The 15,050-nt window shown below is 41.0% G+C and overlaps 1 protein-coding gene across 1 annotated transcript in view; it reads left to right on the forward strand.

Moving 5' to 3' along the window:
• Nucleotides 1–203: 203 nt before the first annotated feature.
• pdcb (phosducin b) overlaps nt 204–15,050 on the forward strand; it is a 31,275-nt gene continuing 16,428 nt past the window's right edge. Inside the window, exon 1 of the mRNA XM_048539202.2 lies at nt 204–336. The gene's annotated coding sequence lies outside the window, so the exon portion shown is untranslated. The remainder of the gene's footprint in view (nt 337–15,050) is intronic.

Consider the following 15,050-nt stretch of genomic DNA (forward strand, 5'->3'; position numbering starts at 1 on the left):
TTTTTTCCAATGTTCCCAAAAGGCTGAATTGAGTTATTTGGTGTATTTCACCATCATCACTTCAATTCGATTTGCTGCATTGTTTTCCAAAAACTGAGAGACACATAACTACCAGAACCATTGCATTTGATTGGACTACACTAATGAGAAAAGGTTCTTAATTCTTTCAGCTCAATCCGATTATGCTTCAGCTATCTGGACACATCACCTTGATCTGAGAGTTCAAACCGTGGGGCAGCCCAGCCTGAAAGGCTGTCCTGTGCATGAATCACTGGCCGCTGCCTTCAAGGACACTACCCAGAGCATTATCTGGAATATTGGAGCTGTATTGAACAGGTAGACGGCTTTCATTTCACCATGCAGTCCATAGGTATTTTTGACCCTATTCAAAGCCCTTGCCTCTGTGGTCTGCATTGAGAATAGAGTTTTAGTTCTCAAATTAGCTTAAAGTTTTGATTTATGACAAGAACAAAAATTAGATTAAAGCTGCTTGAGTCATGACTAGTTTCTCAGCTATTTCAAATTTTACTCGTTCGTGTGATGTGGGCATCACTGGCGAGGTCAGCATTTATTATCCGTTCTTAATTGCCCTGGAGTGTTTGATGGTGCTGAGCAGCCCTCTTAAATCACTGCAATTCTCAAGGTGTAGAGATATGCACAGCAAGTCAAAGGCTTGGAATTCTATGATGAGTGACTCACTTCCTCACTCCCTAAAGCCTATCCAATATCATCATGGCACAATTGAGCAGTATGATAGAATCCACTTGATTGGAAGGGTGCAGTTCCAAAGACACACGAGAGGCTGATATGTCCAAATCAGGATAGTGTGTGATTCGGAAGGGAATTTACGGATGATGGTGTTCCCATGCATCCGCTGCTCTTGTCCATCTAATGGTGGAGATTGGGTTTGGGAGATGCTGTTGAAGGAGTTGTGATGAATTACTGCAGTATATCTTACAGATGGTACAAACTGCTGCCGCTGTGCATCAGTGGTGAAGGGAGTGAAAATTAAAAGTGGTGCATGGAGTGACAATCAAGCAGGCAAATTTGTCCTGGATTGTGTTAAGCTTTTGGAGTGTTGTTCGGGCTGCACTCATCCAGGCAAGTGGGGAGTGTTCCATCCATCACATTCCTGACATTTGCCTTTTGGATGATGGACAGGCTTTGGAGAGATAGGAGAGGGTTACTTGCTGAAGGATTCCTAGCCACTGACCTCCTCTTGTAGCCACTGTATTTATACAGCTAGTCCAGTATGTATTTTCTTTCAACACAAATGTATTTATATATAAAAATAACGTTTCCTTTCCTGAAAATTTAACAGCAGCATTTATTGTTGTATTGGGATTTTGTTTTATCAGGATCAAGTTACCTAGTTAGGTAATGAAATTTCTTTTTAGTAATGTTTTATGGCTTTCTGATACTTACAAATGTCCAAGTAAAAACTATGGCCTGACACTCTACTTTATGCAAAATGAACCATCATTTTTTGACCCCATTGAATGTGCTACTGATGATATTAAAAGTACACATAACTTTCAACTATGATTTCAGAGAATGTGCACTTCAGAGACAGAGAAGAAAGATTTTATATTCATGTTATCAAGATTGAGTTAGTACAAATAAAACACCATGAATTAATTGACTTGATAAAAGGAGCTGCATAGTAAAACAATGATCCCTGAGAAATAGGTCACATCTGCCCTCTTTTACTTTATATTATGCATTTACTGCAGGTCAAACATTAGGCTGTTAAAGGAGTTGACTTGGTTAATTATCTAACCCAACAATAATTAAAATGAGGTTAATGTTAACTAATCAGGTTGAAGTCTGCACTGCAGTTACTTATTGTCTAGAGGAAGTCAATTCACAATTGTCTGGAAATCATCACAACTGTTGCACGAGACAAAGTCTGCCTAAGCTTTTTAACGTATGGGGGTTTGCTACTGTTATTACTTATGGAGCTGCTATAAGAACCCCTCAATAACTCTACAATCATTATCCCAAATCTTTTTACCAAGGGCTGGGAGAATACAGTATTCATGTGTGGCATTAACTGTTGCTATTGCCAACATTATTAAGAGAGCTCACATAATTTCAAGCCATAATTCCTTATTGTGCCTTCTTAAATCTAATATTACAGATCCTAGGAGATACAAAAGGAAAAATATTGAAAAATAATAGCTATATTAAGAGAAAACCATTAAATTATCACAGTCAAATAAAATAAATTGACAATTTTTAAATCAAATTTTTTAATGGGTGTAATTGGCCTTCACGATTTCATAAAAGACACAATGAATTTTTCGCCAAACTAGAATTTGGGCAACATCTTGCAATAGGCAGAAGTTTACTTTTCATTAAAAGTATATTTTATAATATTCCAGCTCACAAATAAATACAATTTGGAAAATTTAGACAAACTTTTATGAGAGCTAGTGTGATTGAGAATATTTTCTGTTTGTTCAATGACAATGGATGTACCAACTGATGCTAAAGTAACTCAAAATTAATTGAAACTATCTATCTTTGCTGTCCTGCTATTTTCCTTATGTTTAGGGAAAATGTGCCCTTCTAAATAATGTCTGTTGTTGCCTATGAAAGTCTTGCCAATGAACGTTACAGAAAATGTAGCTTCAGCCGTACAAAATTAAAGGAATCACACATCCATCGGTTCTCACTCAGCTGCAGTTCATAGGAATGCAGCTTAAATTCTTCATGGAATAAAAAGCTTACCAATATATTTGCTGCAATTTGAACTGGTGCTAAACAAGAAGTGTTAACACCTGGGATTTTTACAATGAAATATATCAATTCTCTTCTCCTGACATCAGCTGTTGGCTGTATTGACCTTCCTTATATATTTCTAATCTAAAAATGCAACACAATTAAGAGAACGAAAACAAAAATTGAAGGTTGCTATTTTTATGTCATTTTGTTGTATGATGGCACCATACTGAAAGGATAAACAACTGCTCTGTTGGATTGCATCACACACGTTAGAGTCTTCTCATTATTATTATCAACATTAACACAATGGCAACACTCTGGCTTTTGAGTCACGTAATGCGTCCATGGCTCACTCTCAAAACTTAGCTTCATTATCTAAACTGGAACATGGTAGCAAATGGTAATATCACTAGACTGGCAACCTAGAGACTTATCTTAAAGCTCCTGGGCTATGGGCTCAAGTTCTATTTGAGTTCAGTTAAAAATCATCAACGCGGTTTCAGAAACAGTGACCATAACAATTGTCATTTCCAATTGTCATTAAATGCCCATCCGGTTCACTAATGCTCCTTTATGGAAAGAAATCTGCCATCTTTACCCATGAATGAATAAATATATTTGAGAAACCTGACCTTTCATTGGCTACTGAAGGTGTGCTGCACTGTCAGTAGGCTCTATCTGCCTTCTCAGATGAACCAAAAAGTTGATACAACATCATTCAAAATAAACAGGGATTTTGTTTCGTGTCTGGGCAACATTTATCTCTCATGAAATGTTTCTAATAACATTTTATACCGTTATTTATCTCAGCTTTCTGTGGCATATCAAATAGACATTGCATGTGCTATGTACAAGCACAGTCTGTCTTTGTTACCTCTTCTTTACAGTTTATTATCATATGACACTGTTCTAATAAAGGTACAACATCCATCGTTTAATGGAAAGTTTATAGAATCATTCTATGTCAGTATCAACAGCTCAACTAGTTACAAAAACATATATTTGTTAACTTTCAACTACATGCTTCATGACCTCATCCTTCTTTTGTGGCAGGCAGCAATTTAAATGTTTTATAAAACCCAAAAGAACTGCGGAAGTTGTAAATCAGGAACAAAAACAGAAGTTTCTGGAAAAGGTCAGCAGGTCGGGCAGTATCTGTGAAGAAAAAAAATCAGAGTTAACATTTTGCACCCTTTGACCCTTCTTCAGGACCAGAGGATTAAATTAAAAATAATTAACAGAATTAATCATTTGCAGGTTGATTGAGTATATTTTTAACATTAAAATCTCCATCATTGATCAGAATAGCAGTGGTTGGCTCTCTGAGTTTCAGACATAAATCAACTCTCCAGATTTGTACAGGCCCGACCATCAGATCACTGTGAAGCAAGGGAAGCAAAAAATTCCTCCTTTTTCATGAATATTGAGCTCTTTTAAAATATATATATATAAATGTCAAAGGCGTTATTCTAACTTTTGTTCCAGCCATGTGAAGGTCTAGTCAACAGTGAAATAATTCAAGCTGATGCACTCCTCAAATCTTTGATCTGCGATATTCTGCCTCTCCTTAATCCAAGATCAAATTCTTCTTTGCCAGGTTACAAACATGACTCAAATAGTCAGTGGATTCAAATATGGGGAAACTCCCCAGACCCAGGAAGGTGCGGGTTTCTCCAAGCTCAGACTGGCCAAATTTCTGTACTACTTTGCAAAATATCACTCAACATTTGCTACTTGTCATATCTTGTCAAAAAATCAAAACAGTTATGTGAGATCCAGATTTTGCAAGCTTCAACCATGGGAATGATGTAGAAAAAGGCAGAATCCTGCCGCATTGCATTCAGTCCGTTGTGCTTCCGATGAACCAAACCACGGAATAAATGGTACCAGGACGCAGTCAGTTGTCCCACAGTTAATGAGCTGAATTAGATTTTCAGACAGGTGATAAACAGAATCTAAAATTCTCATTACTGAATAGAGGGAAACCTGGAGAGAATGATTTGAGCCATTTTTCCACACAACCTCGGGAGATAGTGCCATGTCACTGGAGGTAATCCAGAGGCTCAGGCCAACAATGTAGGGATATGGGTTAAAAGCCGACCAGGGCAGATGGTGATGTTTGAAACCTAGAGTTAAAATGGTGACCATGAAATCACTGTCAATTGCTGCAAAACAGACTTTTTTTTCCTTTCTTCATTGTAAAACGCAGCGTTGTGTGATATAAAACCATTAGGTATAGAGCAGGAGTAAGCCATTCAGCCTACCTGCTCGATGAGATCATGACAGATCTGATAACCATCATTTGCCCATTCCTGCCTTTTTCCACATAACCTTTGATTCCGTGACTGATTAAAAATCTGTCTATATTTGAATATACTCAATCATTCAGCCTTGACAACCCTCGAGGATAAAGAATTCACCACCCTCTGAGAGAAAATATTCTTCCTCATCTCTGTCTTAAGAGGGTGACTTCTTGCCCTGAGATTATGCCCTCTGACTCTAGACTCTCCCAAATCAAGAAACAACAAGAAACTCTTCCACATTTTTTAAAAACTTATTTTTGCCACTCTTACTGTTTTTATATGTTTTGTCACCTTTGGCTGCTCTTTAAATTTCTTCTTTGGCAGGATCTGTAGCATTTTTTACCCTTTAATCAAATATTTCATTGTTTTAAACGTTGTTTTTGTGGTTCCTTACATATACTCAACTGTTCTTTCATGAGAAGCACATTATCACTTCCCCGTACAGGCATAAAGATTTTCTGTATCACACAACAGTCTGCTTTGAACATTTCTCCAGAAGTGGCTGCTGCTGAGCTCTGCCACATATTTCAGCTGGAAGATGTGATCCACAACTCGGAGCGATGGAGACGGAAGCAGGGGCTGATGAAGATAAACTTCCAGGCCACCGCAATATCTCCTTCATCATCATTCCCTGGTCGTGCTCACAACACTGCTAGCCCCCAGCTGGTCCTCTCCAGCCACTGCACTCTCTGGGGACGGGTCCTTCCCTGAGTCAGGATACCATGACTGTCATCCACAGGTGGTCATAGAAAGCCTGGCCCCCTCACTGCCACTGCATGCGGGTTCCTGGTATATGGCAGCAGCCAGGCACTGAGTACCTACACTGGGGGCTCCTGAGAAAGATCACAGCAGAAGAAAACTGGTCAAGGGTACTGAAGGATGGGCATGGAGAGGGGGCAGAAGGATTGAACGGTGAGGAGGAAGGAGGATGGTCATGGTGAAGGGCCAGCAGGATGGGTATGGTGTGGGGGGAAGGAGGAATGGTATGGTGAGGGGACAGTAGCTGAGGACTCATCATCAAAGAGGGGCATCTCCTTTTCATAGATCATCATCATAGAATTCCCTACAGTGTGGATATAGGTCATTACGGCCAACAAGTCCACACTGCCCCTCCAAAAAGCTTCCCACCCAGACCCATCCTCCTACTCTATCCTTTTAATCCTGCATTTCCCATGTCTAATCTACCTAATGTAACACCCCTGAACACTCTGGGCAATTTAGCATGGCCAACCCACCTAAACTGCACATCTTTGGGCAGTGGGAGGAAACTGGAGCACCCGTAGGAAACCCATGCAGACACAGGGAGAATGTGCAAACTCCACACAGACAGTCGCCTAAGGATGGAACCGAACCCAGGTCCCTGGTGCTGTGAGGCTGCAGTGCTAACCACTGTGCCATCGTTCCGATTCTTCAACATTAGCCTGTGACTTCTCAGCCACTGTCTCGGTTTCTCGTTCACCCCAGCATCCTCACAATACACCTCTGACCCACTCAAAATACCATTCTGCAGTTTGATGCTGCAGTATGGAGCACACTGGCACCTCTTATCGCAATGCTACAGCTACAATAATATGTGGACTGGGACAGGATGCTGCTCCAAGCTCCTTGCATTCTTCCCTAGCTTTGCTGGCTTCAATACTCGCATTTTTATGCTTTGCTGTCTCAATCAGAGCTTAAAGGTTCTCAGAACTTCAATGCTGCCTTGGTTTAGTGCAGACACAAAGCCAAGCAACTTGTTCTGGTAATCAGCAGGGATCAGTCATGGATGCACATGTTGCTGAACAGTGCTGAGCTACTTGGATGTTCGACCTGCCCCATGACGGGGCAGTGTCTGAGGCAGACGCATTGCATGTGCAGTCATCAGTCCAGGATAGTTCATCCAGAGTGGACGAGGGCATAGACCATAGTCTGCCCTAGGCCAGAACTGGCTCTGGTAGGGAAGCTGGGGCAATCATTTCACGGGATTGGCAGCAGCAAACATGCCACTAAGTCTAAGGTGGAGGAGTCTCAGTCAAGTAATGGGAGGAGGCCTTCATTCAGAAGGGTCCTGCTACAGTCAGTCAGGGACAGTATCTGCTATCAGTCCAGGCGCTTGGACACTGTTGGCTGCTTAGAACAGTCAGGGTCCAGAGGTCTGCATCATAACAGCTCAGGAAATGGGCCCCCGCAGTCCCACAGATGCAACGGCACAAGCCATGGGAGTCGTGGGAAATTAGCCACTAAGTTGCAGAGAGATCAGTTAGGGATCAGGTCAATCATCAGTCAGGGGTCGTCCATCCAGCACAGTCAAGGGGGTTAGCCATGGTCTGGCCTGGGGTCTGCCCATTGCAAGTCAAAGTGGGGTGTGAGGGGGATGTTAGCAGGAGCCACTGGCTTTGATACAGAAGCTGGGCAATCAGTTGAGGGGATTGGAAACAGCATGTTGGGATGCAAAGGGAATAACAATTGTGAGGAGAAACAATTCAATGTATTAAGTGGGGAGACAATACAATATGGAAGGGAAATGCAGGGATGGAGTTACTGCCAATAGGCACATCCTGACTTCAGCGTAGGGTCAGTCTATACCATGTCTAGCATGGTGATGCAGTATGAATGGGTCTCAAAAGGTGAAGTGACGAAATTAGCAGTTAAATGTATGAGTTGGGTGGAAATGTGAGGAGCACCAAAGCCAATGGGGTTGACCGTGTGGGCAGCCAGAAAGGGAATATGAACACTTGGAGGGGAATAAGGGACACTTAGACTGGCTGAGTCTGTGACTCACTCCATGAAATACAACCACTATTTCCTTCCATTGTCATCCAAATAACAAGTGCAAAATGAAGATGAAAATGGCTTGAAAATGATTGGAGGCAGCAAACATGTCACTAAGTCTAAGGTGGAGGAGTCTCAGTCAAGTAATGGGAGAAGGCCTTCAGTCAGAAGGGTCCTGCTATAGTCAGTAGTAGTAGTAGTTGTGGGTGGGGGATAAGTCTTTCATTCAATGAGAGGTGCATTATGAGGTCCTTCAAAGGGCAATAGCGTTACACAAACATCAACAGAATCCAGATCAAAGGCAATTATGATTATCAGATGCTGTATTTGAACCTTGCACATTGACCTACTGTGGACTCATTCAGTTGACCGCCCATCTTGCCATTTGGATTGTTTTCTCCTGGAATGAGAAAAGGAAGTGATTGACTGAGATAAAAGTGGGTGGCATGGTTGTAGTGCTGGCGCTGGTAGGGATGAGGTGCTGTGATGTCCTGAGTGAGTGAGTAGGAGGTTCAGAGGGCGTGCAGAGTTACTATTTTTGGGTTTGGTGTGAGGGTGAGTACAGGAAGATAGTGTAAGCAACAGTGAAAGTGGTGGAGCATGAGCCTTGGTGGGAGGTAGAAGAGATGGTGTGAGAATGAAGTGACTGAGAGATGATGGTACATACCCTCAGTGAGCAGAGAAGATCACTGACCTTCATGTGGCATTGCTGTTCATTCCTCCTGACCATTAATACTCACTGATCTGGGTGGGAATTTTGGACCAGACTGGCATGGCCTGTTGGCATAGACTTGTCTGCTGGCCATGAGGGAAGAGGGCAACCCTCCTCTGCCAACCCAACCATTCAGTCCTTCCAGGTTCCAGTTGAAAAAATGTGGAGACAACTTGTCTCTGTCCAACATCTCTGGGACAATTCTTCACAAAAAGGAACTATGGAAAGAATAGGCCCCCTCAAGGATAAAGGAGGGAGGTTATATGTGGAGCCAGAGGAAATGGGTGAGATCCTTAATGAGTGCTTTGCATTGGTATTCCCGGAAGAGAGGGACGTGAGGGATGTTGAGGTTAGGGAATGGTGGCAAATACACTCAGGTAGATTAACATAATGAAGGAGGAAGTTTCGAGTGTCTTGAAATGCATTATGGTAGACAGGTTCCCAGAGTCAGATGGGTTCTATCCCAGGATACTGTGGAAGGCAGGGGAGGAAATGGCTGGGGCCTTAACAATTGTCTTTGCATCCTCTTTGGCCCCAGGCAGGGTTCCTTAGGACTGGAGAATGGCCAATGTTGTTCCTTTGTTTAAGGGAAAAAAAGATAATCCAGGTAATGACAGGCTACTCAGTGGTAGGGAAGCTGTTGGAGAAGATACTGAGAGAAATTTATTCACATCAGGAAGCGAATGGGTTTGTTAGTGATCAGCAGCATGGGTTTGCATGGGGAAGGTCATATCTCAACGACTTGATTGAGTTTTTTGAGGAGGTGGTAAGACTGATTGATGAGGGAAGGGTAGCGGCTGTTGTCGACATGGACTTTAGTAAGGCATTTGATTAGGCACCTCATGGCAGGCTGGTACAAAAGGTAGAGTCCAATGGGATCTGGGGTGAGCTGGCATGATGGATACTGAGCTGGCGGTCACAGAAGACAGAGAAGCAGTGGAAGCATGCTTTTCCAAATAGAGGTCAGTAACTAGTGGTGTCCTGCAAGGGTCAGTGCTGGGACCTTTCTTGTTTGTAAAATATATAAATGATTTTGAGGAAAATATAGGTGATCTGATTAATAAGTTTGCGGGAGATACCAAAATTGACGAAGTTGCAGATAGTGAGAAGGATAGTGAAAGAACACAGTGAGATGTAGATAGATTGCAAATTAGGGCAGAGAAATGGCAGATGGATTTTAATCTGGACAAATGCAAGGCGATGCATTTTAGAAGACAGTATACAGCATGCTTGCCTTCATCGGTCAGGGCACTAAATACAAAAGTTGCCGGGTTATGTTATAGCTATTTAAAACTTGAGTGAGGCCGTATTTGAAATATTGTGTGTGGGTCTGTTCACCACACTACCATAAGGACATCGATACTTTGAGAGGGTGCAGAGAAGCTTTACCACGTTGTTGCCTGGCCTGGAGGGTTTCAGTTATTGGGAGAGGTTGGATAAACTCAGATTGTTTTCAGTGGAAAGACGGAGGCTGACCTGATAGAGGTCCACAAAACTATGACAGGTATAGACAGGGTGGATAGTCAGAGGCTTTTTTCCAAGGTGGAAAGTTCAACTCCAAGGGCCACAGGTTCAAAGTGAGAGGGAGAAAGTTAAGGGGTGAAGTGATGGGAAAACTTTTCACACAGAGGGTGATGGTTGCCTGGATGTACTGTCTGTAGAGGTTGTGGAAGCAGGCAAAGTGGCAACGTTTAAGGCTTTTCCTAATAGACATATGAATTGGAGGCTAACAGAGGGCTGGAAACCATGTATCAGCAATTAGTAGTGGGTCTAAATAAGGACTGGAATCAGCCCAGGTGTGGTGAGCCATAGGGCCCGTTCCTGAGCTGTATTTTATTTATTGTATCACTGTACAGAGAAAATCTGGGGCCAGGACAATACATAACTGTGTTTTAAATATGGCACTGGTGCTAGAAATCCCAACTGTGGTGAATATTTCCAACTCTGGTGAGAGAAAAGATTGGACAAGGTAGTGCCATAGTAAGCATAGAAAATGAGGAAATCAGAGGAAAGCTTGAGTAACTTGCTAAACTGCCTGGAGAGAAACTTCTCATGAAACTCAACAACTTTGCCAAAATCTTGTAAAATTCAGCCCATTGGCCCCATTCTGGGCACAAACACATGCCTAGCAACAAAACTGAAAACCTATTTCTTCTTATGCTGAAGATCTAGTCTCTGAACAATGAAGGAGAACTAGGCTTCAGCATAGGTACTGAATGTTAACAGAGATCAAGTGAAGTAGAATTTTGTTGTCTTAGCAAAGGTATGTAAAACTCTACATTGTAGGAAGAAAATGAACCAATAATCAGGCTTGTACTCAGTGGGACCTTAATCTGTCCCAATGAATAACAAATCAGAGATCTACCTGCTCCTGTGGAACAGGAATCTCTGTGTCTATTTCAGCAATTTATGGAAATACATTTGTAATTTTTAAAATCAGGATGATTATAGACTACAGTAATAATTTGAGACAATGATTTTGCAAAACGCATTTCATAATCCTTTAAAGTAATTGCAGCATAATGTTATGCAAATGCACTTGAAATAATGAGGCATTATTACACAAAATTTTAAACTTACTCAAACCACAATGTTGGCTCATTATTAAACATGGAAACCTTCACAAATCAAAGAGTTGGGCTCAAAGCCATTTGGATAATCAATCTTCTGTTACTAAAGTGCTATACTCTTCACTTTGCTCCCACAATATGTAACATATTAAAGTTCATATTAATCTTAGTGGTTTGATTCATCATTCCAATATCTTTTTAAAAGCTGTATTATCTATACATTAAAGAAGGTGATTATCAAATGGAGTTAGGTCAATTCAAAGAGACTGTCAAATATCTCAAATAAAAATCGGAAGAACTGCAGATCTGTAAATCAGGAATGAAAACAGAAGTTGCTCAGCAGGTCTGGCAGCATCTGTGAAGAAAAATCAGAATTGACATTCCAGGTCGAATGACCCTTCCTCAGTTCTGCTGAGCTTTTTCAGCAACTTTTGCTTTTGTTCCTGTCAAATATCCCACTCTCTCAAACAAATATTGGTACTCTAGGTTAATTATGAAAATAGATTCACCGGCCAGAAAAGCAATATTCCCCCACCGCATCCCAAAACCAGCCCAATTTGTCCCCTCCCCCCACTGCATCACACAACCAGCCCAGCTCATCCCCTCCCCCCACTGCATCCCAAAACCAGCCCAGCCTGTCTCTGCCTCCCTAACCTGTTCTTCCTCTCACCCATCCCTTCCTCCCACCCCAAGCTGCACCTCCATCTCCGACCTACTAACCTCATCCCACCTCCTTGACCTGTCCGCCTTCCCTCGACTGACCTATCCCCTCCCCACCTCCCCACCTATACTCTCCTCTCCACCTATCTTCTTTTCTCTCCATCTTCGGTCCGCCTCCCCCTCTCTTCCTATCTATTCCAGAACACTCACCCCATACCCCTCTCTGATGAAGGGTCTAGGCCCGAAATGTCAGCGTTTGTGCTGCTGAGATGCTGCTTGGCCTGCTGTGTTCATCCAGCTTCACACTTTATTATCCATGTTAACAGTATGATTGGTTTTTAGCTAAGTTTAAGTTTAGGTTGAGAAATTAATTGTAGCACCCAGGAGTCATTTGGATTCTTGCATTTGCTCTCTGTATTGATGCTTAGTAGAAACCTATGACATTTATATGAAAAGAATTAGCAAGACAACTTAATTACAGTTTATGAGAACTTAGATTGCATCAGTGCAGATGGAAATCTCTGAAGATACAATCAGATATCAGCAACCAACCATTCCTATTATTTTGCGAACAATGGCTTTATATGTAAATACCTTTGCTGCAAATTAAAATGAGAAAGTGCTCCATCTTGCTCTGCATTTATAGAAGACATCAGTTTCAATTATAGTCAGTTGCATTCATTAATATGGGATGCATCTGTAATCAAATGAAACATCTTCCCACATATATATCTGGTACAGTAGGTTTATGACCATTGTCTTCAGTTACCATTCAAAATTTGCTGCTAAGTTTATCTCTTACCAATAGCAACAGTAGGAGGTTGAACCAATCTGTTTGCAACTTTGGTGTCATTTTTGACATTTCAAAGAGCCCCATACTTACATTATCGCTAAAAATGCTTACTCCTACCTCAGTAACATCTTATAGTTCCTTCCATGCCCCAGTTCATCAGCTAATGAAAGGTTAGATTATTTCAATGCACCCGTGACTAATCGCCCACTTTAAACCTTTCACCTAAAGTAATAAAAATATATTTCTGGAGATAATAGGAACTGCCGATGCTGCAGAATCTGAGATAACAAGGTGTAGAGCTGGATGAACACAGCAGGCCAAGCAGCATCAGAGGAGCAGGAAAGCTGATCTTTCAGGTTGGGACCCTTCTTCAGAAATTTCTGAAGAAAGGTCCCGACCCGAAAAGTTGGCTTTTCTGCTCCTCTGATGTCACTTGGCCTGCTGTGCTCATCCAGGTCTACACATTGTTATCCCTAACAAAAATTTATGTTGCCTGAGTTCAAACTTGCATCAAGTCCCATTCATCTTTTGCCCATGTGCATTTTTCTGCCACTCAGCCTTGAGCTCTCATATTTCCTACCTTAATTTCTCTATCTCCCTTTCCTCCTTCTTTGACGATGCATCCTAAGGCTTACTTTCTCTGTCACCTTTCACTTTCTCCGCCCCAATAGTGCCTTATGCAGCTCATTGTCAAAAAGGAATTCCATAAAATGGTACGAGACATTCTATTAAAGGAGCCATATAAGTATATGTTCTGGTTTGTTTAATGAATGATGCAAAGGCTACCTCATTCCATTTTATAATGACAAACTCTGTGAGATGGCCTCTCCAAATCTCTTCCCAAATGGTGTGCCTCTCACAAACTAAATTACAGATGTGTTGAGCTCTGAAGAAATGTCATCTTGATTGTCATATTATCGTTGGTTCTCTCCACAGATGATGCTTGACCTGCTGAGTATTTCCAGCATTTTTTGTTTTTATTTCAGATTCCCAGCATCTGCAGTATTTTGCTTTTGCACAAATTATATTACTTTTGCAACATCAAAAACAATCAAGTTAATGGCTTTGTTTCAAATTAAATAAAAGCAAAAGCTTACACTAGTATGACTAATATAAATACTAACTATGATGATGGCTTCTGGGTTTTCACAGTAGAGCAACTATTAGACCTCAGTAGCGGTGCGTATATTAACATATTCCTGGAAAACTAAATTAGTAGTTATGTTTGCCTTTAATTCCAGCCAATCAAAATGCTACATTCTTGGGAATTAAAAAGAAGAATAGCTAGAAATACATGGAAAATCTTTCAGAATCTAAAATGGAAAAAGGCAGATTATGACGTGGTATCCTTTTGTGAAGGGAACACACCCAATTTCTTACATGTAGCTTTGCCCTCCATGGATCATGAGTCATTCAGTTTGTGTTTCCAAATACTTCTGTTCCTGTAAAATAAAACAACGACATGGACATGGATCTAGGCCCGAAACGTCAGCTTTTGTGCTCCTGAGATGCTGCTTGGCCTGCTGTGTTCATCCAGCCTCACATTTTGTTGTCTTGGATTCTCCAGCATCTGCAGTTCCCATTATCTCTGATTTCAAGATCTGCAGTTTTTTCTTTTTTTTTGAACAATGTTCTTGGATATTTGGTAAGAGAAAACATCAAGAAGATGCAACTGAAGTCACAAGATTTTCAGGGTGTTTAAAGGACCAGACATGTTGGGTTCAATCTTTTGTTCCCAATGACAGTTTACAGCATTAGAGAACATCTTCATGATATTAAAGGAAGTCACTTAATATAGGGTTGTAAGGATGGAAATGGACATTGAAGCATAAGTGTATTCAAATCTGTATGTTTCTGGAGCGAAGGCATACTGAGTTATAAGGTCAGAAGAATAGATTAAAAGGCTTCTTAAACATAATAGACCCTAAAAATAAAATGGTTTGAACATCTTCAGCACTGATATGTGGTAATTATTTTTCAACTGTATTGCCAAGAAACATTTAAAATGAAAGTGTGATTATAATTAGCAATGAAATGATCTTGAGAAGATCTATTTCTATGATCTACTGATCATTTAAAATAAATGTAAAAAGATTGAAAACAGCTATGATTAAAAAATACAGATGTATTATAATGTGAGAGTTGAGGTTTGTTTAAGATCTCCAAATTTGAGCTTTGTTGTTGTTTGAATGCATATATACATACAGAGGACAGAAAGAGAGAGAAAGCAGGACAGAGTGAGAGAGAACATGAGAGTGTAAGAACAAGAGAGGGAAAATAGGAGAGGGAGTGAAAATGGGAGAGAGAGACAGGGGGACAGAAACAGAACAAGAAAATTTACATGTGACTATGCACAGCATATGTCCAGAGATTTGTGTTTACAGAGAAGAGATGGTGCAACGTCAATTGTGTAGGGATTTGAAATTTATCTGGCTTGTTGAAGAAGATTGAATCTATAAACTGATCTACAATTGTTGTCACATGCCACTGTCAGATGTATTGAAGTGTATGTAGGTTAATGAGATATTAATGGA

This window comes from Stegostoma tigrinum, chromosome 8, assembly GCF_030684315.1.
Source record: "Stegostoma tigrinum isolate sSteTig4 chromosome 8, sSteTig4.hap1, whole genome shotgun sequence".
In the NCBI taxonomy this organism is placed as follows: domain Eukaryota; kingdom Metazoa; phylum Chordata; class Chondrichthyes; order Orectolobiformes; family Stegostomatidae; genus Stegostoma; species Stegostoma tigrinum.